This window comes from Canis lupus, chromosome 15 (assembly GCF_003254725.2).
Source record: "Canis lupus dingo isolate Sandy chromosome 15, ASM325472v2, whole genome shotgun sequence".
In the NCBI taxonomy this organism is placed as follows: domain Eukaryota; kingdom Metazoa; phylum Chordata; class Mammalia; order Carnivora; family Canidae; genus Canis; species Canis lupus.
In genome coordinates, this window is record NC_064257.1 from 35,472,839 (window position 1) to 35,499,149 (window position 26,311).

Here is a 26,311-nt window from a genome sequence, read left to right on the forward strand (position 1 = left end):
GCCTCTCTCTGTGTATGTCTTTCATAAATAAATAAAATCTTTTAAAAAATAATTGTGTTAATGATTAAAGATAAGCAATGAGATTGTAGTTTAGCTTTATATGTATTGTTATTACTATTTATTCAGCTTTGAAAATTCCCTCAGCTACCATTTTATTCTAGGTCTTAAGAACCTAGGCCTAAATTTTGGTGTGTCCAGCTTGTTTCCTGACCCCCAGAACCTCTCTACTGCAATCTCATTTTTATATAGCTGTCATACTCATTTTTTCTCATGCAATTTTCCTACTTGTTTTACACTAATTTTCATGAAATCTAAGCTTACTATAACAAAGAAAAAAAATGTCTTCTTCCCTTCACACGTCATCAAGTCTTCCCCAAACTTACCTATTATCTCCTCAAAATCAGTCTTCCCCTTTATCCACCTTTGACTGCTAGGTCAGTCTCTTTACGTTTCACACACTTCAGGCACTTCCCACCTTTAAATCAGGGCAGATGTTTATCTCCTACGTAGAAGGCCCTCCAACTTTCACTCCTGCAAATCATTACAATCAAACTCTTTCAGGGCTAGCCTAAACTCTCACCTCCTGGAAATTGCTTTCCTAGTAACTAGGCTCTCAGAGCCCCATCCCCCACACCCCAATACCTTATTATGCAGTCACAGCTTTTGTTCTGAGTTCCACGCCTGGTTCTCTGCATTGTAACCTCTTAGGGGACAAGGAATGTGCACTTGCTTTGCTTGTGTGTCTCTTTACAGCTTTTAAGAGTATACTGCTGGCCAAAAATATTCTCAAAATGCTTCATGAGTTAAAATTAGATGCTCCCTCACAAAATATGGGATCGTGGAATGGTGTATGGGGGTTTCCCTTGTTTCCACAGTCCCCACATTGGGAGAAATGGCAATTTGCCCTTTTTCTAAGGTAAGTGGACAGTTTTCTAACGATAAAATTTTAATGACTCCGATACCTCAATTCTCTGGCCATATCCAACTTCTGAAGTGGGTAGAACACAAACCTATTCTTCCTTGGATCCTGAAAATGTGAATGAATTAAAGGAAGACAAAACACTGCAAATTTTGTATAATCTTAGAGCTGCTTTTTAATCTTTGTGCAGATTTTTAGAATTCTGTATTCCAGTCTTTCATGAAGATACGAAATATCTTAGGAATCCTAATGGTCAATTAAAGAATTTGGGAGCTTGTTAACTTTGAGGAAACTACTTACAAGAATTTTCAGAGTTTGGGTGCCTGGGTGGCTCAGCGGTTGAGCGTCTGCCTTTAGCTCTGGGTGTGATCCTGGAGACCAGGGATCAAGTCCCACATCAGTCTCCTTGCATGGAGCCTGCTTCTCCCTCTGCCTGTGTCTCTGTGTCTCTCTCATGAATAAATAAATAAAAATCTTTTTAAAAAAATAATTCTCAGAATTTGATAGACTATATGTTCCTATTAATAATTCTTAAAGTTATGAAAGAGGGTGTCTGGGTGGCTCAGTCAGTTAAGCGTGGACCTTTGGCTCAGGTCATGATCCCAGGGTCCTGGGATCCAGTCCCATCTCATGTCGGGGAGCCTGCTTCTCCCTCTCCCTCTGCCCCTCGCCCTTGCTAGTAATCTCTCTCTCTTCTCTCTCTCTCTCTCTCTCTCTCTCTCACACACACACACACACACATACACACTCACTCTCTCAAATAAGTAAAATCTTTAAAGAAAAAAAAAAAAGAAAGTTATGGGTGCCTGGGTGGCTCAGTGTTTGACTGTCTGCCTTTGGCTCAGGTGGTTATCCTGGGGTCCTGGGATTAAGTTGCTAGTCCTGCATCAGGCTCCCTATGGGGAGCCTGCCTCCCCCTCTGCCTATGTCTCTGCCTCTCTCTCTTTGTCTCTCATGAATAAATAAATAACATCTTTTAAAAAAAAGTTATAAAGGATTCATTTAACACATATTTTTGAACACGTATATGCTTGGCATCATGCTAGGCACTGAGATGCCCATGACCTTCATTTCAACATTAGGAAGAGATAAAGGATTTAATGGAGAAAATAGGTAAAGAAAATACTAAAGGACTCAGACCTATAGTTTGATTAAGGTGTAGCAACACCCTGCAGTTATTTTTTTAAATAGAGTTACCCAAAGAATCTTAAATTTGAGGCAAATATATAAGAAAAGAGAGAGTAATATTGAAATAGAATGGCAGATGACAAAATATGGTCTTAGTGAATATAGATAGAAGAAAGTGAGGAGAAAGAAATGGCTTTAAAATTAGCCTTTTTAAATTCTTTTTTTTTTTAAAGTAAGCTCCATGCCCAATGTGAGGCTTAAACTCACTACCTTGAGATGGAGAGTTGCATGCTCTATGGATAGAGCCAAACAGACACCATTTTTAATTCTAAGAAAGAAAGAATGAGTGTGGTGCCCTGGTAAGGGAGGCAAATGTAAGTTAAGAAGTAGAAGATACCAAAGCTGATTTCATTTTAAAGGGCTGTTAAGTGTTTATTTGGTGGCCTGTGAAGGACGCTTGTACATTGGCAGTGAATTTCCAACATAGACCTACCAGAAACTGAAACTGAGCCCAGGGTTTTGTCATTAGCAGTAGCAAAATTGTGAGGCTAGTCATTTGGGGTCTCCTTTTAGTATCGACTCCATCTCCACCCTACTCAGTTTTCTCAGGGATCCACAGGCTGCTTTTGCCCAAGGCTTTATCTCAGATCTGTCAGGGCCTTTCTCTCTTTTCTCCCAGCAAAATGATTCCCATTTTGTTCTAGCACCCTTTATCCCAAACTTCCATTTTCTAAGGAGCCCAACTATCATGTAGTAAATTATTTGTGCTTGGAAATGTTTTTGCATTTTTCTCTATTTAAGACTATTTGTAATGGACCTCCTATAGACACTGATTATGGGACTTCTTTTTTTTATTTTTTTTATGGGATTTCTAAAATAAGACTTTAGGGGTGCCTGGATGGCTCAGTCAATGGAGTGTTGACTTTTTATTTTATTTTATTTATTTTTTAAAGTATATTTAGTATTTTTTTTAAGATTTTATTTATTTATTCATGAGAGACACAGAGAGAGAAAGAGGCAGAGACACAGGCAGAGGGAGAAGCAGGCTCCCTGTGAGGAGCCGGATGCAGGACTCGATCCCAGGACCTGGGATCACGACCTGAGCCAAAGGCTGATGGTCAACCGCTGAGCCACCCAGGTGCACCAACATTTTATTGCCCCAAGATTGTATTTTTTTATTTAAGAGAGAGACAGAGAGAGTATGAGTACAAGCAGGGGATGGGGGGAAGGGCAGAGGGAGAGGGGGAAGCAGACTCCCTGCTGAGCAGGGAGCCCAACACAGGGCTCAATCCCAGGACCCTGAGATTGTGACTTGAGCCAAAGGCAGATACTTAACCAACTGAGCCCCCAGATGCCCTGGAGTAGTGTATGACTCTTAATCTTTAAGTAGTGAGTTTAAGCCTCATCTAGAGATTACTTAAAAATCTTTTAATAGATAGATAAAAATGAATAAAATGAGATTTTTAGGCATTGTGGCAAATATGTGGGATAGATATTTTTGTAAGCCTAGATACTTTTCTAAGGATAAGCTAAGGATGTATGTGTATAATGATATAACGTGTTTAACTAGTTTTTTTTTCTTTAAGATTTTATTTATTTATTCATGAGAGGCACAGAGAGAGAGGCAGAGACACAGGCAGAGGGAGAAGCAGGCTCCATCCAGGATCATGCCTCGGGCCAAAGGCAGGCGCAGAACCGCTGAGCCATCCAGGCGTCCCTGTTTATCTGGTTATAATCACAATGTATGACAGTTTATCTACATATTTTTAGTTCTTTAAATGTGTTGCAAGTTTTACTTCTATCTCCTCTGTAAAATTAAGAAGATAGTTGCTGTCCTTTTTCCTTACAAGGATGTTTTAAAGATCAAATCAACTTTTGCATGTGTAAACCCTTCATAAAGTGTAAAAAGAAAAATAAAATATATTTATCATTATCATTTCTCTCAGGATTATTACTAACCTGTAAAATTTCTTAAGGTCAGGAACTGAGTTTTGTTTGTGTTTATAATCCATTAAGTTGTGTTTTCCTTCTATACTAAAGTAATAGTTAACTGGAGGATAAATACTATAGAAGTTAAAAATTAGTATTCTGAGAAACATGTAGAACCAAGTTTTAGTCTCTGTTTCTCATAGCAAGCAAGGGAAGAATCTGGAAAAGCAGTGAGAGAAAGGAAAAGGATTAGAGTTGGAAATTTTAATATAAAACTTTAGTAAACCATACCAAAAAGATACTAAAAGTACCTTTCATGAGGGAAAGTAATCTTTCTCTCTTGCTCTCTCTCTTTTTAAAGACTTTATTTATTTATTCATGAAAGACACACAGAGAGAGGCAGAGACACAGGCAGAGGGAGAAGCAGGCTCCATGCAGGGAGCCTGATGTGGGACTTGATCCCAGGACTCCAGGATCACCCCCTGGGCCAAAGGCAGGCGCTAAACCGCTGAGCCACCCAGGGATTCCCTCTTTTTTTTTTTTTTTTTTAGTTTAAGTATTCTATACCCAATATGGAGCTCAAATTCATGTCTCTGAGCTCCATAATTCCTTGTTCTTCCAACTGAGCCAGTCAGGCACCCCTCATTAGGGAAAGTAATCTTTCATGAGGAAAGATGATTGAGATACCTAAATTTTGTTTTATACTCTGTACATGTTTTTAAACCCATTTCTTAAAAAAAAAATAATAAGGAAAGTATAGGTGGTTAACCATAATTGCTTGTATAATCATGTACATCTTCCCAAACGATTTGGAAGGAAGGAAACATCATCCTTTAGAGTTGCAAAAAACCAGAAAGCTGAACATAAAGCAGCAATTAATGTAGTAAACTACTACATCATATAAAGAAACTTCATACTGTAGTTTCAGGATATATACATGCAATAAAAAGAGCTAACAATTCTGGCATACCTGGCTGGCTCAGTAGGTAGGACATGTGATTCTTAATTTTGGAATTGTAAATTTGAGCCCCACGTTGGGTGTAGGGATTACTTAAAAATAAAATCTTAAAAAAAAAAAAAGCTGACAATTTTTCATGTGCAAAATCCAGGATGACCACCCTGCTTTTCTCTGCCATCTTAAGGTTTGTTTTTTTTTTTGAAGAATTTTATTAATTTGAGAGAGAGCATGAGCAGAGGGAGGGGCAGAGGGAGAGGGAGAAGCAGACTCCCCACTGAGCAGGGAGCACTATGAGGGGCTTGGTCTCAGGACCCTGAGATCATGACCTGAGCCAAAGGCAGACACTTAACCAACTGAGCCACCAAAGTGCCCCTCTTCTTAAGATCTTAAGGTGACTTTCTTTCAGGCTGAGAGCCCCCTTGGTGACAGTCATTGGTTCAGCCGTCTATTAGTATCAGTTAGCTTCTCCTTGCTCAGGTAACCAGAGATGAATGAAGTTCTAGAAAACCACATTTCCACAGGAGAGTCTTAAAGGGAAAGGAGGTTGTATGTAAGACAGATAGCCTCCATCTATTTCATTTTGTCTTTGGTCCTGAAACAAGTGTTTACAGAACTAAGCAGAACAGATGCTTGATAGAGGTTTCTTAATTTTTAAACTAGATATATGTGGCTCCTGATCTTTAGAAAAATAATGATGAGTCAATAAGTAGAAAACAAAAGGTGACATAAATGAGATCTTTTTAGCAACAATGAAGTTTTCTTTCATCTATTTGCATGAGAACTCTAAAATGTCTCAGGACTGATCACGAAAGGAAACTGTATAAATTCACCAGCACTTATAAAATTATTTTTTCTTTTCATGAAAATGAGTAATAGTATTAAAGAGTAACTTAAACATTTTAACTTATTTGCTTATGCTTGTAACATTTTACTGAATTAAGATGAAACTGGTTTAATATTATCATCAATCACAAAATTAAGCTGGGCAAAAAGGATTATAATTTTGGCTAGTCTTATTATGAGTAATTTTCTCCCTTTTTGTTTAATACTCCGGTACATGTAATGAAGGTTATGGTTGTTTCTACAAAAAGTCCTATAAAGTATGCCTCTGATGTGTTGATGTGAAGGGATGCCAGGAAAAACCAAACTTCCTTGGCTCCATTATGAGGGTCAGAAATGCCATCTTAATAAAACAATTTAAGGCCCCAGGTTAAAATGCAAATCTAGGAGAGGATAATTTGTTCAGCTTCTATCAGTTTTTCTTTTTCCAAGCAAGCTCCACACCCAACATGGGGCCTGAACCTACAACCCCAAGATCAATAGTCACATGCTCCCTGACAGAGTTAGCCAGGTACCCCAAGCTCTGATCAGTTTTAATATCTTAATGCAAACTAATGAATTAGATAAATTAATAGTGCTCTGAAGATAATGGGAAATGAGTTTTGAAATTTGGAGGATGACGGGGGAAGGGTGGGGAGAAATGAGAAACACGCATAGATATTATGTTACCTCTGAGAGATCTGATCAAGAGTGGAATAGCATCAGGGCACTCACTGGGTCTTTGGGGAAATAGAATCTGAATGAACAAAAAACATTTTAAGATGAGTGCTAGTTAGGAAGTCTGACACTTTATCTCTTGAAAATTTAAGAGTTGTATCTTCATAATCATCTCTGGGCTTAAGAAAAATAAAAAGAACCCTTTTCAAGTCATTTAACCTTCATGTATTTTAATTTCTATATCTGAAAATGAAAATTACAAAACCGACTCAGCAGATTCACATTGTTGAGGATTATGTGAATGCTGTTGTAAAACATGCAGTATGACATGAATTCAAAGTGAAATTTAAGTACAAAAGGTGGAGGGGTGCCTGGGTGGCTCAGTCAGTTAAGCATCATGGGATTGAGCCCCTGTTGCTGGGCTCCCTGCTCAGCAGGGAGTCTGCTTCTCCCTCTCTCCCTCTCTCTCTCTCTCATATAAATAAATAAAATCTTTAAAATAAAAAAGTAGGGCAACCCGGGTGGCTCAGCGGTTTAGCGCAGCCTTCAGCCCAGGGCATGATCCTGGAGACCCGGGATTGAGTCCCACGTCAGGCTCCCTGCATGGAGCCTGCTTCTCCCTCTGCCTCTCTCTCTCTCTGTGTGTCTCTCATAAATAAATAAAATCTAAAAAAAATAAATAAATAAAAATACAATTAAAAAGTATACCTTTTTTAAAAAGGTGGATAAATGATCTTTCTACATAATTTACAAATTTGTTGACAACAGTAAGAATCAGAATTGCACTGTTCCTATTAAGCTGCTACTGTGTATAACACAGAGATGTAACAATTTTTAAATGATAATAGTTCCCAATAAATGTTAGATTCCTATTATCATTATTGAATCATATCCTATCCTATGTGAAGTACTTGGTGGCTAAGCTTTCTTGCTTTCTTCTTCTATTTCTTTGTTCTCTTACTTTTCACTGGCTCCTAGACCTCTGCTTTCAAACATGCAGTTTTCCACATCTTGAAAGAAATTGCCTGACTTATGGTTTCTTGTCTCAACCACTGTATTTCTCTTCTCCCTCATATCGTGAACAACAAGCTTGTATCCATAGAAATAGTTGCCATGAAACCATATTTCATCACAATCACTAAAAATTCATTTTCTGTCAGTCTCCTATTTAGAGATATGGCTTGCCTCCCCCTGCCCACTTTACTTTCCATTTATTAGTGCATCATCAGTGTTCTCTGTACCATTATAACCTCAATGATTTTATATATTGTCAACCACTAATAGGACATTTTGTGACTTAGACCATGGTAACAAGACAGTCTCAGTAATTGTTTTTCTCAATTCTAATATTTATTGTAAATGAGAACTATAATAAAAAGCCTAGAAATATAGGTCCTTCTCTGATTTAGAAAAATCATCATGACTCTGATAGTGATTGCTGGAGGCAAACTGTTGAAAACCTCTGGCTTACACCTGCCATCTCCTTTTTTTTAAAAAAAATTTTTATCCATTTATTTATTTGAGAGAGAGAGGGAGAGAGCATAAGCAAGGGGAGCAGCAGAGGGAGAATTAGGTTCCCCACTGAACAGGAAGCCCAGTGTGGGGCTTGATCCCAGACCCTAGGATCATGATCCATGCCTAACTGAGCCACCTTAGTCACTTACAATCAGGCTTTTCACTTTACTGCTTTGAAAATATTCTAAAGCAAACTTTGCAACAATTCCTTCCTGTCAAATTCAAAAGCCATTGATCTTCCTTCACCCTTTGCTGAAGTTGATCACCCTTTCCTTCTTAAAACACATTCCTACTTTTTATTCTAAGACCTGTACATGATCTCCTATGCATTAGGACAGAATGAGAACAGTGAGGGCTGCAGCTCTGGGTACTACTATTCCTGCTTTTGCTTAGTTAGCTTGTATTCACTACTTACTGTACTTACTGTAATTCTCCCAATTGTCCTAAGGAGGTCAGTGTTATTATCCTCATTTTACAGCTGAGGAGGAAACAGGCTCAACTTGTTCAAATTCTCCCAGAGTGGGATCCACTCTGAGAGGTGTTCAATTTAGCAATAGAGAGGAAAACCCTTTCTTAACTGGATCACAGCATGCTCTGTTCCCTATATTTAGAGTACGTACTTCATTTGTGAAGGGGTACTGTACTTCATTTGTGAAGATGGCATTTTAAGTAGTTTTTTACCAAGGCTATTCATCCACAATTTTATCAAGTGCCCTTTGAACTCAGTTTTGACCAAGATCAGAGAACTTGGAGAGATAGCAAGTTGTGATAGTGATAGGTTACTGATTTTATCCTCCTTTTCAGGTTAACTGGCTCCTGTAGGAATGGATATGTACCTTTGGATTTATTTAATCTAGGCAATGGTCTAACCACATACACTAAATTGTAAAGTATGGTTATCAGACTTTGATGCATGACAACAAAGATTTTAAATTAAGCTATGTAGTATAATTTGTTCAACTTTTGACTGAGTGGATTTTATTGAAGGCTTTTACATTAGGATTTAGATACATTAGTTACTACATATTTTGTTTTTTCAAGTAAACGCATACTAGTATAAACTAGCTACAAAGGATTTCCTTAATGTTTTTGTTGGCATGTCAGTGTTAACAATAGGGACTTGAGTTTTTTAGATTTCATCTGAAATTAGTGGTTCAAATACAACAATACATGGTTTTCATGGTCATCAGCTTTGATTAATGTAATATTAAGCCTATGGAGTATATTACACCACTACTTTTGTTTTTCAATTGACAAATTTGAGAAATAATAAAGACTGAGTATCTGTCTTACAAATACATTAAATGTATATATAGTCTTTGATTTTTTCATTTAAGATATTCTTACCTTTTTCAGAGGCATTTGGCTTTCTTCTTTTAGCAGGGTTTGTCACTAAATCTTTTACCTATCTACTAAAATACTTTTAATCATTTGATTAATAAATCTGATGGAGGGAGGAGAGGATTATGAATTATCTCAAAGATATTAATTAAGGACCCCATTTCTGTATAAATAGATTGAGGAAAGGAGGAATTATGCATTAGTTAAGCCTTTCATTGCAGAACAATTTATACCTCACAGGATTTTCACATACATTTTCTTTCTTCATACTTCTCATTACATAGGTTAGGAAATTAAGGTATTAACTGAATTGTTTGAAGCTACACAGCATTCATCCGACCTGGGATTAGAAAACAAGTCTTCCTATGAACAGCCATTGTTCTTTACAGTGTGTATACATTATAGATACCATTTTTCTTTGCAGTGTACTTTATAGGTACCATGGAAGTTATTTCTTTTGAGAAACAGTAATTAAAACACCCCCAACCCCTCAACTTGTCTACTTGTGAAAAAAAAAGTATTTAAGCCTGTCTAAATCAGATGGAATATACTGTGTTAGAATCTCCAAGCAGAATTTGTATAAATATAATGAGAAAAAATAGGCTTACAGAATTTTACCTACATTTTATCTCCTATTAGATCCCTGCCTTGCCAAGCTAATTTGATATGTATTTCAAGGTGTCCAAATTGATTGAGATGTTGTTCTACATAAGTTATAGAAGCTCTTCTACTATAATTTATTCACTCATAGGTAAACTCATGACCTTGAAGAATGGACAGAAAAATAGGTAAGGAAAGACAGTCTCAAAGAAGAAAACTGTTTCTGTTAAAAAGTATCTGCTTTCTAAACTACTTATTTGGGGATCCCTGGGTGGCTCAGCGGTTGAGCCTCGACCTTTAGCTCGGGTGTGAGTCCTAGATCAAGTCCCACATGGGGGTCCCTGCATGGAGCCTGCTTCTCTCTCTGCCGGTGTCTCTGCCTCTCTCTGTGTGTCTCTCATGAATAAATAAATAAAATCTTTAAAAAAAAACTACTTATTTTATGAATAGGTGTGGGGGTCAACTAGTTCATAATTAAGGCTTTATTCATCTTCCTGATCTGAGTTGTAACCTTACTTACTCCATCTGCATTTTATGTGAAATCTGTTTCTTCTGTCACATTCAATGATACAGGAAGTATCCTAATAAGCACTAGCATACAAATGATAAGAATAGCAGCTTTGGTATGAATTTTACAGATGGGACAGCTTGAGGGTGAAATGACTGATCCAAAATCATACAATGGGATACTTAGCTTCCAGAGTTTATGTTATCAGAAAATTCTCCCTTATGGCAAATAAAAAATTAATTTACTTGTAACATTTACTCCCTGGTCCTATTTCTGCACTCACTGAATGAACTGCTTTCTCCAAGCTCCTACATCCTGCTCGCCCTTTGTTTCCTGAGGAAATATCCCCAAACCAAGCATTTTTAGGATTTTAGATTCTTTTCTCTCTCTCTTTTCTTTTTAAAGATTTTATTTATTTATTTATTTATCTAATTTATTTGAGACACAGAGAGGCAGAGACTCAGGCAGAGAGAGAAGCAGGCTCCATGTAGGGAGCCTGACATGGGACTCAATCTGAAGGTGGAGCTAAACCGCTGAGTCACCCAGGCCACCCTCTTTTCTCTCTTTTCATTGCCCACCTATGCCTACTTGCAAAATACTTAACATGTCCCTAATACTTTTTGTCCTTCCTTCTACCACCACCTCCAGTCTCCAATCTCTTCTTTTTATTTTACTCCTTATTTTAGATAATAGAATCATCTAGTCAACCATTTATTTTAGACACCTTAGTATCATCTTTTATCTCCACCCCCGCATTATCCATCACATTGAATCAGGGGCCAGATTTTGCTAGTTTTATTATTAAAGTGTCTCTGAGACCCATTTCACTTTCCACTGCCACTGCCTCAGTTCCTATTCTCATCATCCCTTGTCAGAGCTATGATAATTAGCCAGTGTGCTGGTTTCCCTGCTTCTGTTCTCTCTATGCTACCCTATTACGTAGTCAAAAAGTTTATAATTCGATGAGAAAAATGAGATATGCACATAGTAAAAAATTAGAGAATGGGACAAGATAGAATTTATAATCCAATGGGTCACTCAGTTTCATGTGAAGTCAAGAAAAGGTAGTTACCACTCTGAAAATTTCTGGAGATGTCTGCCTGGAAATGGTTTAAAGGACAGGTGAGGTTTTGTTTTGTTTTGTTTTTGTTTTTGTTTTTGACAGGTGAGGTTTTGATATGCAGAGAGGAGTTAAAAAATGCCCTACTTTTTAATGAATGAATTAGCTAATTCATTAACAATAACAACAATAAAATAACTACCATTTAATTGAACACCTATAGCATGCTAGTTTGCAGGATAGGCATTGATACCTGTCTCCCTGGCCTTTCTGATCTGGGCTGCAGATAAGGTAACTGAGCTCTGAAATTTTAAATAGTATGCCTAGTGTCATAGTTAATTTCAGACTGGGATTTAAACTCAGGTGTGTTTGGCTTTAAAGCTCAGGGTTATTTCACTGTTTCACTAAAACTCATTCAGGTATCTCTGACAGTGTGGAAATTAGTACAGACAAGTATTATTATTAATTAATTAATTAATTAATTTATTTATAGACAAGTGGTATTAAAGGGGATTGCAAGCCCCTCTATCTGATTTTGAGGTTGTTTCTATGGCACAGGGGCTTGATTCATTACCTTCATCATCTTTAATCAAGGGATATATTATAGACAGAGAAGACATTGTTACTGCCTTCCAGGAATTCTATGGGATGAGGAAGACTGGCAATACAATGTGATCAACGTTATTGTAATAATGAGAATCGCTTCTCGGCCTTTTGGCTAAGATCAAGTGTAATAATGAGAAAAAATCAGGGACTTGGTTAAGGCTAAAAGACCTGTTGCTTTATAGCCCTGCTTCTGACAGTAACTAGTTGGGTTTTTTTGTTGTTGTTACAGTAGGTTACATGCCAAACATGGGGTTCAAACTCAGAACCCCAAGATCAAGAGTCATATGCTCTACCCACTGAGCCAGCCAGCTGCTCCCAATAGTAATTGTTTAGACAAATCATTAAACTAATACAAGTTTTGCTTTTTTTCTTCTGTAAAACAAAAGGGTATGACTAAATAAGGGAATTTTTTTTCCTTTTTTTTTTTTTTTTTAAGATTTTATTTATTTATGAGAGAGACAGACAGAGAGGCAGAGGGAGAAGCAGCCTCCCTGCAGGGAGCCTGATGTGAGGCTTGATTCCAGGACTCTGGGATCATGACCTGAGCCAAAGGCAGATGCTCAATGGACTGAGCCACCCAGGCACTGCTCAAATAAATAAATCTTAAAAAAAGAGAAAATGTTCTAAACTTGCTGTCTTTAATTCTTCTCTTTCCATTATCTTTTAAATTTTTTAAAAAATTTAAAAAGATTTATTTATTTTAGAGAGAGAGCATGCAAGTGGGGGGGAGGCACAGAGGGAGAGAGAATCCACAAGCAAATTCCCTGCTGAGGGCAGAGCCCTACCCAGACTCCATCCTAGGACTGTGAAATAATGACCTGAGCCAAAACTGAGGTAGCCACTTGACTGACTGAGCCACCCAGGTACTCTGTCTTCCCATAATCTTTTTTTTTTTTTTAAGATTTTATTTATTTACTCATGAGAATACACACACACAGAGAGAGAGAGAGGCAGAGACACAGGCAGAGGGAGAAGCAGGCTCCATGCAGGGAGCCTGACGTGGGACTCGATCCCGTCTCCAGGATCACACCCCGGGCCAAAGACGGCACTAAACTGCTCAGCTACCCGGGCTGCTGTCTTCCCATAATCTTTAAAACTTAATTCAGTTAGGCTTTCATCTCTATCATTCCATAAAAGCAGCTCTTGTGGAGCAACCTAGTAGTAGCAACTTCTAAATTGTTATAAACAGAGGTCAATTCTTAATTTTCATCATTAGGGGTATTAACACAATTGCCCATTTTCTCTTCCTGGAAATATTTCTTTTGTGTCCCAAGAATACCACACTTTCCTGGTTTTCTTCCTCTGTCTTTGGTTATTCCTTCTCAAGTTCCTTTGCTGAATCTTTCTTTTTTCTCCACTTTTTAATTATTTTATTAATTAATTTTTATTTTTTAAAGTAATTTATTTTTTAAAATTAATTAATTTTTAAAGTAAACTCTGTCCCCAACATGGGACTTGAACCCAAGACCCTGAGATCAAGAGTTGCATGCTCTATCAACTGACACATCCAGCTGCCCTTCTTTTCTCCACTTTTTATGTTGGAAAGCAACCAGGGCTCAGTTTCTTGTCCTTATCTCTTTATTTTTCTCACTCTGTTAGTGGTTTCATCTATGCTGATGGTTTTAAATACCACCTAAATAATGATACTTCCCAAATTTTATCTTCAATCCAGACTTCTCACCTTAGCTTCTGACTCATAATATCTGCCTATCCAACATCACTTGGATGTCTAATAGACATCTAAATTTAACATTTACAAATGTCAAATTCTTCAAATCTACTTGTCTTGTTTTCCTTCTTTTAGTAAATAGCACCTCTACCCTTTTTAGTTGCACAGACTGAAAACTTCAGTGTCTTTTTTGACATCCTATATGTTTACCCCTCACACTCCACATCAGAGAATCAATCTCTTTGGTTCTACTTTCAAAACATAATGAGAATCTGTTTCTCTACCTCTGCTGCTGTAACCATGGACAAAGCTGCTGTCATCTCTTGCCCTGGATTATTTAATAGCATATTCTAACTAGTCTCACTGCTTCTATTCTTGTTCCCCCTGCAGTCTACTCTCATCATAACAGTCAAGAAGGCTTCCCATTTCACTCAGAATAAAAGCTAAAAAGATTTTATAAAGACCTCAAGGGTCTTTATAAAGGATCTGGCCCCATGCCTTCTCCCTTGTCTTTCCTTATCTCTTATGATTTTCCTCATCACATTGGTCTTTTTGCTGCACATCAAACAGTCCAGTCAAGCTCCTGCCCCTAGACCTCTGGACAGGCTGGTCACTCTGATTGCCTACTCTTCTCCAAGATATATTATTTCTATTTTTTAAAAGATTATTCATTTATTTGTTCATGAGCAAAACAGAGAGAGAGAGAGAGGCAGAGAAATAGGCAGAGGGAGAAGCAGGCTCTATGCAGGGAGCCCGATGTGGGACTCGACCCCAGGACCCTGGGATCATGACCTAAGCCAAAGGCAGATGCTCAACCGCTGCGCCACCCAGGTGCCCATATTCTTTCTAAATTAGGCCTGTCTCGACAATGCTATTTTGCTATTTTTAAAAAAGATTTTATTTATTTATTCATGACAGACACACACAGAGAGACAGAGAGACAGAGACATAGGCAGAGGGAGAAGCAGGTTCCATGCAGGGAGCCCAACACGGGACTCAATCCCAGTACCCCAGGATCACGCCCTGGGCCGAAGGCAGGCACTAAACCGCTGAGCCACCCAAGGATCCCCAACAATGCTATTTGAAATTATAGCCCTCCTCTAACACTTCCCATTACCCTGATGTATTTATTTTTCCATAGTATTTCATATTTTATAAATTACTGCATCATTCTAATATCACGTTCTAAATAGCTCTGTAATTATTTACTATATGTATTTTTTCTTTTTTTTTCTAAGATTTTATTTATTTATTCATGAGAGACACAGAGAGAGAGAGAGGCAGAGGGAGAAGCAGGCTCCATGAAGGGAGCTTGACGTGGGACTTGATCCTGGGTCAGGATCAGGCCCTGGGCTGAAGGTGGCGCTAAACCACTGAGCCACCTAGGCTGCCCTATTTTTTTTCTTTTGTTAAGATTTTATTTATTCATGAGAGACGTAGAGAGAGAGAGAGAAAGAGGCAGAAACATAGGCAGAGGGAGAGGCAGGCTCCCCGCAGGGAGCCCTATGTGGGACTCAATCCCAATCCCGGGATCCCGCCTTGAGCTGAATGCAGACATTCAGCCGCTGAGCCACTCAGGCGTCCCTTATTATATGTATTGTATATTGTCTCTTTCTTACTGAAATGTAAGGTATATAATCACAGAGATGGAAACTACAGCATAAGGAATATAGTCAATAATATTGTAGTAACATTATATGGTGACTACCCTCATTGAGGTGAGCAATGACTAATGTGTAGATTTTTTTTTTTTTAAGATTTTATTTATTGACAGAGGGCACACAAGCAAGGGGAGCAGCAGGCTTAGGGAGAGGGAGAAGCAAACTCTTCACGGATCAGGGGCCCCACATGGGGCTTGATCCCAGGACCCTGGGATCCTGACCTGAGCCAAAGGCAAATGCTTAACTGACTGAGCCACTCAGGTGTACCTGGGTGCTATTTTGCTTTTGTTTTTTTTTTTTTTTTTTAGATTTTCTTCTTAAGTAATCTCTACACCATATATGGGGCTCAAACTTACAACCTTGAGATCAAGAGTCGACTGAGGCAGCCAAGCGCCCCTCATGTGTAGAATTGTCGAATCACTATATTGTACACCCAAAACTAAAATAACATTACATGTCAATTATCCTTCAATGACTAAAACAAAAAACCTTATAAGCTAGATGAGAATAGCAACTTTTATGTCTTGTTCGCTGCTGGATTTTCAGTACCTCAAACAGTGTTTACACGTTTTAGGCACTCTATACTTGATGGAAGGAGGGAGGGAAGGAAGGAAGGAAGGAAGGAAGGAAGGAAGGAAGGAAGGAAGGAAGGCAGGCGAGAAGGAAGGAGGGAAAGAAGGAATTGAGTGTAAATAACAAAAATGGTATCTGAGCTTCAACTTCCTGTGAACAGTGGTAAGTATCTGAGAGAATGGATATGACAGCTCTTCGGAAATCATGGAGCAATAATCAGATTAAGATATTATTGGTAGTAATAATTAATGTTATTGTCTTATCAGTCTGCCTTGTAACCTTTAGGACTTTCCCTATACGTGCCTATACATGATTTTTTTGAAATAATTTTTTTGAATGATTTTATTTATTTATTCATGAGAGACACAGAGAGATAGAGAGACCTGAGACATAGACAGAGGGAGAAGCAGGCTCCGTGCAGTGAGCCTGATGTGAGACTGGATCCTGGGACTCCAGGATCACACCCTGAGCCGAAGGCAGATGTGTAACCACTGAGCTACCCAGGCGTCCCCCTATACATGATTATTGAGTAAATCTAGATATTTGGTCTTATGAGACTAGTACTTACATTTATTTAGACAGCCTCTTGAGATTAAATTCCATACATTCATTTGACTAACAATATCCATTTATATTTCCTTAGCTCTTAATACAGCTTTTTTTGCTCATCCTCCATTATACCCCTACTTCATGTGGAATAGTTGTTTCCAAATATCCTTTGTGCATGTGTGTCCTGCTGGCCATCTTGTGTGTACATGTGTACACACATAAAAGTATGTATACATGCTGTATATGCTATGCTCTCCAATCTGGATCTCTGGGCGAGCATCAGTCAGATTGGCTAGAAAGAAGTTGTTTTTATGAGGTTCTAAGACCAGCCAGAAGGTTCAGATGAGCCAGATAATGGGGGTGGTAAGGTAGGGAGCAGGAGGAACCAGAGATGGGCATTGTAGATAGGATGATAGGAATTTTTAAAGAATTTTGTTTTTCTTGTTTTCTGTTTCTTTCAAGAAGCTTGAAAATTGCACAATGGCAGCTTGTTCTACCTGAGTTCTTTGTCATTCTCCCTACTATGAGCCACATATAGGAGCCATAATAGAGAGACAGGGAAAGAGCTTAGAAGGTGTCTTTTCCTGGAATATTTTGGAAAATCGAACTTTTATTTTCTTTTTAGCCTTTAGAAGAAAATAGATTATACTAATTATCCCAGATTATGAAATTTGTGCTGGAAAATGTTTCACCAAATGATAGGGGTAGTTGTCATATGTAAAACTTTAAGAACCTCTCTATAATTCTATCAGCCAAAGAGCAGTAGTACTTGATGGCATCTTGGACTGCCTTGGACTTTCTCTGGTTTGGTTATCTGAAGTATTTTATTGCCAGCCTGTTTTTGTGAAGCTGTACTTGTACTGGCTGTGATTAGCTGCCTCCGGGATTTAGCCAGTTTAGCTGATTGAATAGGCATCTTCTCCCTGTCTTCCCACTTCATGTTTTCTTGTGCCAGAAAGTATACTCTCTCAGAGAGGACTACCTTCGCAGACATATTTTATAAGTCTTTGTCTCTCTAGAAGTCTAATATTCTAGCATGAATCTGAAAGATGTTATGTTAGAGTATTATGAAATGTGAATGTGTCAAAACTCTGAAACGAGGTGTGATCAGAAAAAGATTTTTCAGGGATCCCTGGGTGGCGCAGGGGTTTGGAGCCTGCCTTTGGCCCAGGGCGCGATCCTGGAGACCCGGGATTGAATCCCACGTCGGGCTCCCAGTGCATGGAGCCTGCTTTTCCCTCTGCCTGTGTTTCTGCCTCTCTCACTTTCTCTCTCTGTGACTATCATAAATAAATAAACATTTAAAAAAAAAAAAAAAAGATTTTTCAGGGTATGAATTAGAAAAAAATTTCTGTGATTTTGGAATCAAAAGAGATCTTGATTCCAATTCTCTTTTCTTCACCTGCATAATAGGTAATCTCACAGAGTTGTTTTGAGGATTGAATGAGCTAATATGTGTAAAAATAGATATAACCAATTACTTAGACACATGATAAATGGTAGGTGTTTGCTGATGATGGTGATAGTACATTATGATGGTGATATATTTTATTGCTGAAGCAATAGCTTAGCTACTTGGCAATAGCTATAGTAAGAATGAACTACACAGTTAAAAGTACTAGGTTAGAGGGGTATCTGACTGGCTCAGTCGGTAGAGCATACAACTCTTGGTCTCAGGGTTGCAAGTTATCTCAGAGTTGCAAGTTTGAGTCCCACACTAGGTATAACGATTATTTAAAAATAAAATCCAAAAAGAAAAGTACTAGATTCAATGGTAGTAGTTGATAATTTCTACTTCTGATAATCATTGTGCCTTATTATAGAGTGAGGAACAATTTCTGGACTATCCAGTTTAAAGTTATATTTTATTTATTTATTTATTTATTTATTTATTTATTTATTTTAAGTTTATTATTATTAGTTTTAGTAATCTCCACACCCAACATGGGGCTTGAACTCACAACCCCAAGATCAAGAGTTGAATGCTCTTCTGACTGATCCAGCCAGAATGCCCATTTGCTGTACATCTAATATGAGGACAAATGGGTAATTATATCTATGAAAGCTTTATGTACTTTGTAGAGTTATAAAATGTTGAAGGAAATCATGGTGAGAAAAAGCTCCAACTCTAAACTCTCTCCACACAGTCCAGGGAAGGAATTCTCCAGAGCCAGGCTGGCATTGGAGAAAAGGAGAGAAGCGAAGTTTGGGTTATGAAAGAAGAGGGTACCTCCCAAGGTGTTTAGGAAAGAGAGAGACATTTGAAAGTCAGAAAATTCACATTAAGGGGATCCCTGAGTGGCTCAGCGGTTTGGCTCCTGCCTTTGGTCCAGGGTGTGATTCTGGAGTCCCGGGATCAAGTCCCACATCCGGCTCCTTGCATGGAGTCTACTTCTCCCTTTGCCTGTGTCTCTGCCTGTCTCTCTCTCTCTCTCTCTCTCTGTCTCTCATGAATAAATAGATAAAAATCTTAAAAAAAAAAGAAAATTCACATTAAGAAGCCAGGGAGGGGCACCTGGCTGGCTCAGTTGGTAGAGCATGTGGTTCTTTTTTTTTTTTTTATAGATTTTATTTATTTATTCATGAGAGAGAGGGAGAGAGAGGCAGAGACACAGGCAGAGGGAGAAGCAGGCTCCATGCAGGGAGCCTGACGTGGGACTCGATCCCGGCTCTCTAGGATCAGGCCCCGGGCTGAAGGCAGCGCCGAACCATTGCACTACCCGGGCTGCCTGAGCATGTGGTTCTTGATCTTGAAGTTTTTTGAGCCCCAAAATGGATGTTGAGATTACTTAAAAATAAGATCTTTAAAAAAAAAAAAAAAAAGGAGGAAAAAGCAGCAGCCAGGGATCACAGGGCTATGCCCTTACTAGGTAGGTATTAAATTCCTGGAGAAAGAGGATAATGAAGAGGAAAATACAGTTTTTCAAGGTATATATGGGAAGACTTCACCTAGACACTGAAGGAGGTGAAGCTCTAAACCTTAGTTTTTAATCTATTAGACTGTGAACATATGATCCCCAACTATGGAAAAACATACAAGAAAAAATATTTTGGAAGAAACACACCAAGTGTATTAGCCCTTTCCTTAATTGGTAGGATTATGGGTAATTAATGTTCTTTTAAAGTTTTTTTTGTAGTCATTACCATATTTTACAATAAAATATTTTAAAATTTCATTTAAAAATATTTCAGCAAGTCTGTATTTAAAACCTATCACCCATCCATAGGAAGCTACTGTGTTAATGGTATCTATTACTTTATAAGCACTCACTCATATGCCTGGGGAATATGCAAACAGCTTTTTAAGTATTTCGTTATTTAACCCTCATACTAAGCCTATGAAGATATATATTGTTATTCCATTTTGGCAATGAAGACACTGAGGTACAGAGATCAAGTAACTTATTTTAGGTCATGTACCTAACAGGTAGTGACATCAGGATTTGAATCCAGGAAGAGGTTCTGTGTATATATCCAGAGATTTCTGTGTATATTACCACTATATACAGTGCTTTGATCTATATACACATTGAGACAATTGGCAGCTCTCTGCTTTGGGTTTGCTTTTAGGTATGCCACACAAAACATCTATTTAGTAGTTTCTAGCTTATTTTAACTTCAAAAGTCTTCAGATGCTCTGATAACATATTTGTTTTTCTTAGAATTCTTATGAAAAAAGAGTAGTTCATTAGGAAGGTAAACTAGAGAACTGAATTCAAATATATACATAAAAGTTTGTATTTGTTTTTAAGCAAACAATCTGAAATGTGCTACAAAATAATTTTTTATGCCATTAATGTAGCTTTTGCTTTTTTATTTTTTTACATTTAAAAATATTTTTAAAAAGATTTATTTTAGGGACCCCTGGGTGGCTCAATGGTTGAGCGTCTGCCTTTGGCTCAGGTGGTGATCCTGGGGTCCTGGGATTGAGTCCTGCATCAGGCTCACCGCAGGGAGCCTCCTTCTCCCTCTGCCTGTGTCTCTGCCTCTCCCTGTGTCTCTCGTGAATAAATACATAAAATTTAAATAAATATATTTTAAAAAGATTTATTTGCGAGAAAGAGAGAAAGCACACTAGGGGAGGGGTAGAGGTAAAGGGAGAATCCCAAGCAGACTCCCTGAATTCAAGGAGCCTGAATTCAATTGACTGAGCCACCTAGGTACCCTGTAGCTTTTGCTTTTTTTTTTTTTTAAAAGAATTGTTTTATTTATTAATTTTTAAAGTTTATTTATTTGTATTAATCTCTACACCTAACATGGGGCTTGAACCAGAGATTAAGAGTTGCTCCACCTACTGAGCCAGCTGGGTGCCCATGTAGCTTTTGCTTTTTAAGCCACTGTATCCTAGAGCTGGGTGTTTAGCTACCATTGACTGAGTGTTTTTAGAAATAATTGCAAAGAAGCAGAAAATATGAATGGATATTTTTTCTTCAGTTAATGCAACCAGTGCAACCAGTTAGGAAACATGCTAGTTGGAAAGTAGATCAAGGGTGTAGTTTTTTTTGGTTTTTGTTTTTCAGTGAGCTCTACACTCAATGTGGAGCTTGAACACACTACCCAGAGATCAGGAGTCCCATGTTCTACCGAGTGAGCCATCCAGGTCCCCCATGATGTAGAATATCCTTCTGTAATTCTCTAGCTAAGGGTTTTCAGACCTGATAAAGTCCAGGCCAGTGGTTGATCTGGACATTCATGAGTTCCCTCTTCATTTCCCTCCCATCATCTTCCCCAGTCCTAGGATCTTTACTAACAGGGAACTCACACTTTCCAGAAACAGCCCTTCTGTTTTAGGACTGCTGTCGGTAACTTTTCCTGATGTTGAATAGAGACTAATCTTCTGGTAGCTTTGTATTTGTCCTGCAAATGATTGAAGGAGCAATTTTAATAGATCTGAAACAGGTTTTAGTCTATTTTTGTTGTGTGTGATGGCAGAAGTGAAAGCTCAATATGCTCTAAGTCATCATGGATATATTAAATTACTGTTCCTTATATAATACCTTTGTTTTTCAAAGTGCTTTCTGTATAGTACGTTGTATTTTGTCTTAGCCTGTCATCCAAGAGGGGGCTGGAATAATTCACACACACACACACACACACACACACACACACACCCCTAATCCTTACAAGGTAGAGTTTATTATTTCCTTTTTACAGATAAGGAAACTGAAATTAAATAACTTCAAAATCACCCAGCCAGAAAATAGCTACATTGGCATCTAGATCTCAGAGTTTGCAAAGGATTAAAGCCTGGACTTTGAATCCTTGGACTTTTCGCTGTAATATGCTGAATGTCTGATCACGTGGAGTATCTTGTGGTAGCCAGAAGATAAGGGACCTGCGAAGGTCACAGAAATTGTTTTGGAGCTGGAATCAGTCTTGCAATCTCTTGGTTTTGTTTCTACTTGCTTGTGTAGTCTAATGGATGTTAATTGGCTTGAAGGTACACATTTGGCTCATTTTTCCCCCCAAAGTGCTTGTAGACAGAGGTGCCTGTTTGATCCTTTGATTTGAAAAGAACCTGTTAGTATCTTTAGGGCAGTATGGATGGCAAACTGCTCCAAAATTGGACTATGCCTCTATTTTGAGATAATTCCACTATAGGATTTACAGTTTGATTGCTTTAAGACATAGTATAAAACCCAGTTCTTTCCATAAGCCTGACCAATTCTGAGAGAGCCCAGTGCTGAGACAAGAGAATACAGTAATTTCCCTGGAGGATTAGGGAGAGTGTGTAGGTACCAGGATACCTAGAACCATCTGCAAGTGGACAGGATTTTTGCTATTTTAACAATAAAGTCAAATTTAATTGATAAATGGAATCAGGAGTAATATTCAAAATCAAAGGCCTTTATTTTCTAAAGCACTCTATAGTCCAAACTCCCCAGAGATGGTTTAAGTATACCTCAAAACCCAAATCTTCTATCCCTAACAGGACAGAAATAAAGCGCAGTTGTCTCAGCTCTCTTTTCTTTCAGGCTCACCTGCTCACACTTCAGAACTTTTTAAATTCTCAGACTTTATACCGATGGCAGACTCCAGCTCCACTCATCCAAAGCTTTCCATTTTGGTCAGTTTACATTCCTCTGAGGCAACTGCCATCAGAAGGCTAGGTATTGTGAGCTCACACAGGGATGTGGGGGAGGGGTGGGCTGGCTTGTGGGGATTCCCCTGTCTAGGAGGGGGTCACTCCACTTCAAACAAATCTGCATCACACTGAGGGTTTCCACCCCTTTTTCTATGTCAATGATTCCCATTTGTCCCTAGCGCCTAGGGTTTTGGGTCCTGGTGAGCCATTCTCATGTTATCTTCCTTTTGTTTTTAGGCTGAATTCAGCCTTCACTGCAATTATCATTGACTCTGTACCTTTTAGTTTGGTGGTGAATGCTGAAGTTTTGCTTGCCTTTCAGTTGCTGTCATTCAAGCCCTTTATAAAGAACAGGGGGTTGAAACATCAATTCCTTGATCTGTTTCTGGCTGGCTGAGAAAAATCTTAGTGTTGGAGAAGGTGTCATTTTTTAAAAAAAGATTCATTCATTCATTCATTCATTCATTCATGAGATACAGAGACACAGGCAGAGGGAGAAGCAGGCTCCATGCAGGGAGCCTGATGTGGGACTCGATCCTGGGTCTCCAGGATCAGGCCCTTGGCTAAAGGCATCGCTCAAACCGCTGAGCCACCTGGGCTGCCCTGGAGAAGGTTTCAGAGTCCAAATTTCTCTTTGAATTTTCTTGGTGACAGGAAAGAGTGGGTGGGAAAAAAAAGAGCAGCTCTGCCTGTGTTTTTGAGTCCCTTATCTCTTAAATCTCTCTGAGGATCTCTCTGTCCTCAGAAAAACACACTTGTAGAGGGTAAGAGACCTTCTGATACCCATGGATGTACTGTCTCCAAATTAGGAACCCTGCCTGCTCTAGTGTCCTACTGGAGTCCTACGGGTTCTGTCTACTATGTAGGGATAGGTGGTGAATGTGGCTTTTCAAAAGCAGTAGACCAATTTCCTCTCAATTTTTCATAATTCCCATAAACACCTTTAGCCTCCTCTGTTTGATATTCTGGGAACACTCTACACCATGGCATGAAAAGACATATTAATTCCCAAGTTGCTATCCTAGGTCCTTAGAACTTTTAACATCAACACTGTTATTTTTATAACCTTTCTAGGAGAAATGAAGCTCTGAAATTCTCCATCCATTGCAGGTGGCAATAAAGTGACCTCTAGTGGACTTTCCTGGTAGTTCCCAGGAAATTCTGGAATAAGGAGCTGGTAGAGGTATAGACCACTGAAATGAGATAAACTGTTCAGCTGCCCTGGTGCCCTGAAATTCAGTTCAGTGTGCGGTAAGCTTCAATAGCAAGGCTGGGACAGGTGAGGGAGGCACTTTTGGATGAAGCATGATACATCACTGGTAAAAGTGGCTGCAACAGTTCTCTGGAACTAACATTTCTCGAGAGAAGGACTGAGGACTGAGATAGGGCTTTCCTTACTTCATTGTGGGGGCCATTCACAGTGTTGTGGGTTTTTTTTTTAAAGATTTTATTTATTCTATTCATGAGAGACATGAAGAGAGAGGCAGAGACACAGGCAGAGGGAGGAGAAGCAGGCTCCATGCAGGGAGCCCAATGTGGGACTCCATCCTGGGACCCCTGGATCAGGCCCTGAGCCAAAGGCGCATGCTCAACCGCTGAGCCACCCAGGAGTCCCTACAGTGTGGTATTTTTTTTTTTAAGATTTTATTTATTCATGAGACACACACACACACACACACAGGCAGGCAGACGGAGGAGAAGCAGGCTCCATGGAGGGAGCCCAATGCAGGACTCGATCCTGGGACTCCAGATCATGCCCTGGGTGGAAGGCAGGCACCAAACTGCTGAACCACCCAGAGATCTCCTTGTGTGGTATTTTTGAATGACAGTCTTGTCTACAGAGTCATGGTCATCAAATGTTACAAAAGCAAAGCATCTCTTGTTGCCACTGCCTCATTTGGTCATGATGTCAGTCACTTCAGTTTTCCCATACGGTTCAAAATAAGGCCTCTGGAGTGGTTAGTGTTTGGATCTCTCATTACCACACAGTCCATAAGCGTTCCCCACTGCTCAGAATGGCTCCTCAGACTCTCATCGGTCGTTGCAAATCTCAAACCTCCACAGAAGAACTTCCACGGCTGTTCATACTCTTTGGGATATTTTGACTTAGACATAACCATGGTGGGAAGGGAGATTTTATTTTATTTATAATTTTTTAAAAAATTTATTTATTTGAGAGAGCAAGAGAGTGCACAAGCAGAGGGAGTGGCAGAGGGAGTGGCAGAGGGAGTGGGAGGCTCTCTGCTGAGCAGGGAGCCCAACTCAGAGGCCCCATCTCAGGACCCTGGGATCATGACCTGAGCCCAAAGCAGATGCTTAACCAACTCAGCCATCCTAGCTCCACCTCCCCCACCCCGCCCCCAGGGGAGACTTTAATGATGCTTACTCAGCAGTGTCCATGGGCAGAAAGCTTTATGTTCTGTTTTGAGTCCTGGGACTTTTTTGTTGGAAGGAAAAAAAAGGAACATTTTATTTATTTTTAAAAGAATTTAAAAAATCTTAATACAGTTCAAATCAGTGGGCCAGGTTCATTTCAGCTCCTTAACTGCTAAACCTGGGGGCAGGGACTTTTCAGTTTCTCTGCCTTTTCTTTGTGATAACCAAGGTATAAAGATATCTGCTGCATGAACTTTACTGGCTCCTTTACTGGCTCTAGGTCATGCTTCTACCCACTGGACCTGCACTGATTTGGTTACCTGGCTTGCTACTTGGAACTCTTCAAGAACATTTATTTGGACTTACCTTTCAGCAAGTAACCTACTCTTGGATGTTTTAGGGAGAATACCCTGCCCCAGCTCTTATCCATGAAGACCCAAATCCTGGCAGCAGCTGGCCCACTCTTATACTGGGAAATAGCTGGTTTGGACATTTGGTTTGGGCCTTTTGTCTAATAATAATCCCTCCTGCCCTTGCCTCCTCTAACGTGGTATTTAGTCTTGTACTTGTGAGCCTTTTTCTCAAGTCACTACCCCCTGACTTTGGTCCCATGTTTAACGCCTAGGTCTCATCTAACTCTGTAGGACTCAGGTTTCCTTAGTTAGTCCTGACCTTGTTGGAACACTGTTATGATGGGATTTATATCATGCCTCAGGATAAAGTGATTATAGATTAATAATGAGAATGTTTTCTCAAAGGAATAGGAAAACTCAATACCTAATATTCTTTTGATTAGCATTTAAAGATGCTGTTAAACCAAATTCTATTATGCATTTAAATTCAAATGCCTTTTTCTAAAGTTTAATACAAGAATACAAAGGTGTATTCTAAGTACATATAAAAAATTCAAAGTCTATTTAATAGTTAGAAAAAGACAAGTTGGGACACCTGGGTGGCTCAGTGGTTGAGCATCTGCCATCGGCTCAGGTCATGATCCTGGGATCCGGGATCAAGTCCCACACTGGGCTCCCTGTGAGGAGCCTGCTTCTCCCTTTGCCTGTGTCTCTGCTTCTCTCTCTCAGTCTGTGTCTCTCATGAATAAATAAATAAATCTTAAAAAAAAAAAAAGAAAAAACAAGTTATGTATGAATTTCTGGTTGTGCTAAGTTATTATAAACATTTGCCTGCCTGCAGAATTATCTCACTTATCTTTCTAGCTGCAGCAAAACCCTTCCAGAGAACCATGTGTACAGCTGTGCCCATTCATGATCTTAACAATAGGACTTAATGATCCTGTTTAGTAAATAACAGCTCATATGGCACTCATAACATGTATG

The 26,311-nt window shown here is 39.0% G+C and overlaps 1 protein-coding gene across 9 annotated transcripts in view; it reads right to left on the minus strand.

Annotated features, from left to right (window-relative positions):
- The window catches only part of USP44 (ubiquitin specific peptidase 44), a 52,861-nt gene extending 30,224 nt beyond the window's left edge, over window positions 1–22,637 (minus strand). For 2 of the 9 annotated variants that reach the window (XM_025438694.2, XM_025438695.2), the window contains exons 1-2: window positions 22,495–22,637; window positions 21,276–21,370 (exon numbers count right to left, since the gene is read on the minus strand). The gene's annotated coding sequence lies outside the window, so the exon portion shown is untranslated. Of the gene's footprint in view, window positions 1–383; window positions 616–6,443; window positions 6,511–7,139; window positions 7,293–7,392; window positions 7,535–21,275; window positions 21,371–22,494 lie in introns of those variants that run through there. The other 7 variants (XM_025438692.2, XM_025438699.3, XM_025438696.2 and 4 more) reach the window with 7 other exon arrangements.
- Window positions 22,638–26,311: the final 3,674 nt, after the last annotated feature.